Raw genomic sequence first — 2,778 nt, forward strand, 5'->3', positions numbered from 1 at the left:
AGGAAGGAAGGAAGGAAGGAAGGAAGGAAGGAAGGAAGGAAGGAAGGAAGGCAAGGCAAGGCAAGGCAAGGCAAGGCAAGGCAAGGCAAGGCAAGGCTGTCTTTTCTGTGGAAGTAGAACTGTTTCCATTTTGGGTCAAATCTGAAAGGCTCTTACAGTTGAATGTGTTCAAATTTAAGGATTGCTGTGGGTCATTCCAAGCTGTATGTCTCATGTACTTAGATGCAATTCTGTACAGCTTTTGACTGACAGTAAAAATGTTACAAACAGCATTCTCTTTAATCTATCTGGTGAGAGACTGGGATGCATAATGCCTCATATTTATCTTTCTCATAACTAAAAACATGCCTCCAGCTGGCTAGTCAACCTCCTGTGCTGATTTCACCCGCACATTTGTTAAGAGTGGGGTCATAGTCCATGTTTACAATTTATTTCCTCTTCAGTTGGTTACTTTGTTATCCTCGTGCTGTAATTCTATTGCAGAAACGAGGTTTTCAAGACTGATTAGTATTTTTTTCTATGCTGATCTCCTCTGATAGCAAGAATCAAGAAATTCTAAAGGAAGCAGCTGGTTGGGTTTCTAGCTGTGGAACGCTTAGAACTCACAGCTGCAACTTTATTTTTCCAAAAGAAATAAAACATTTAATTTTTAGTTAATACATTAAGAATCTAGTTACATACCTTGTATGTATCCATGGCTCCTGTAAATTTCTGTGGGAAGCCTTGCTGTAGAAGAAATGAAGAATTGTCTTACCCAAATCATTCTTCATTCACAATTTAAACGCTACTATTTTTTCCAATATGCTCAAGTTGCAGGTGGCTTGACATTAAAATTCCTGTATTCCTATTATCAGCAATAGACTCCCCAGGCTGGTGGAGGGCAAGGTGAGATTACATGTTTGTGGCCTTGCCTGCAGTGGATTTATTCATCAGTCACTGTGGTAGTGGAGCTCTGAGGCTGAGTATTTGCCTTTGTACTATTGTAACAGTTAACTGATTTTTCAGTTAACAAATAAATTAAAAAACTGAGACAGATCATGCAATGTTAAGTCTAATTTCTAACAAATTTTGTGAAAGCTTGTGTTCTTTTTATGAAATGTTTGAAAGTGTGTGAAAACATGGGGGTTTTGTGAATTGTATGCTGTTTAGGGACAGCCCCACTATCCAAAGAAAAGCCCACAGAGCAAGGACATGACATGCTATTCCTGTTATCAGACCATTAGTACTTTTTTTAAGCTTGTATTTCTTAGTTAGAGTTTCGGAGGGAAGATGGCACAACCTCTACACCTTCTCCCAACCTCTTTGCCCTTTCAGTTCTTTCTGTGCTGTTGCAGCTTTGAGAAGCTTGTCCTGTTCCTGTGTCCGGAGAATCCACAGGAGTGGGGGTGCATTTTCCATGTTGCTCCCTCACCCTCCAGTTCATCCCTTTGCAATCATGAAATCTGTATTAGGTACAGCAACAAAGTGCTTGCTCTGTAAATAGACATCCAGATGGTCTAAGGCAACTGTTTTGTATTTGACTGTTTGTGCCTGGTGATTATGGATTGGTTGCTATTAAATTTGCTAGGCTAGGAGTAGAACTATACTGCTGGTTATGGTATCCACATTAAGCTTCAAATGAACCTTAGCAGTGGAAATCTTGCCTCTGGGCATGCCCTGTCCCTTCTTACAGCAAAATTCTTGTCATTGTCAGTATGCAGTATCTTTTTAGACAGGGTTCTGTTGCTGAGTTGTTACTAAACAAAAGAACATTCTAGTCCTCCCTTCATTTAATTACACCTTCCTATTTTCTTTGCAGATAAATCTTGTCCCAGCTCAAAACCAAATTAGCTATTACTCCCTTATTTAAAGCCCAATGGTTTTTAAGTGTAGTGTGTCATACACAGAGTTGGAATGTGTTAACTACTTCACAGAAGTATCTTTTATTATACTCTATAGTTTAAAGCTTCTTTTATTTTCTGAGACTTACACAGACCATTTCATTTTGTCAACATAGTGAACACAGGCATGATATGTGTTTCCAAAAGAATTTGACAGTCTTGATTTCAGAAGTGAAAACAAACTTTAAACCTGTATTTTTAATCAGATCTTTCTGTTTCAAAACAAGTAAAAAAGCTTTGTCTAGAACAAGTTATATTTGGTTTTATACCTGGACCTTCACTTGTGTTCTCAAAGTTGGCACAAATCATTAATTCCTTCTCATCACTTCAGTTTAAACTCTACCATGATCTATAAAAAAGTGGTGCAAGGCTGTCTGCTGATGCCTTTCTCCCTAAAGCAGGAAATCTACAAAGAGAGAAGAGCAGGTTTACTTTTCTTGTTGCATCATTGAAGTAATACCAACTACACCTATTGAGAAGAAAAATTGTTTTACCATAATAGGTTAATTAATGAGGGTCTTTCAGCAGCCTCTGTTAAAATGGTTTCATTTCCCTGGCAACTCTTTCTGCTTCACGGACAACTTTGTGTCAGTAAGGCTGAACTGAGTGGAGGATAGGCCTTTCTGTGCACTCGTAAATGGGCAACTACATTAAATTTCCATAACATGAACAGATTGTTGTGTAGGGAATGTAATGCTACAGGTTGCTGAGAACCAAACGTCAGCAAAAATTAAAAGGTAATTGAGAGTGAGCCTGTTGATAATGTAGGTTCATCCAGGCTAAAAGCTCATACAGGATCTCAGCTGCAGGAAGCACAATGCAACTTCGTCCCTTCCCTTCCCTTCCCTTCCCTTCCCTTCCCTTCCCTTCCCTTCCCTTCCCTTCCCTTCCCTTCCCT

General features: G+C 39.1%; 1 long non-coding RNA gene across 2 annotated transcripts in view; it reads right to left on the minus strand.

The window, feature by feature from the left end:
* The window catches only part of LOC107208555, a 6,534-nt gene that overhangs the window by 1,935 nt on the left and 1,821 nt on the right, over positions 1-2,778 (minus strand). The window contains exons 1-3 of one of the 2 annotated variants that reach the window (XR_001523253.2): positions 2,375-2,694; positions 2,150-2,286; positions 682-726 (exon numbers count right to left, since the gene is read on the minus strand). This is a non-coding gene — a long non-coding RNA (uncharacterized LOC107208555). Of the gene's footprint in view, positions 1-681; positions 727-2,149; positions 2,287-2,374; positions 2,695-2,778 lie in introns of those variants that run through there. The other variant, XR_001523251.3, reaches the window with a different exon arrangement.

This window comes from Parus major, chromosome 9 (assembly GCF_001522545.3).
Source record: "Parus major isolate Abel chromosome 9, Parus_major1.1, whole genome shotgun sequence".
Classification (NCBI taxonomy): domain Eukaryota; kingdom Metazoa; phylum Chordata; class Aves; order Passeriformes; family Paridae; genus Parus; species Parus major.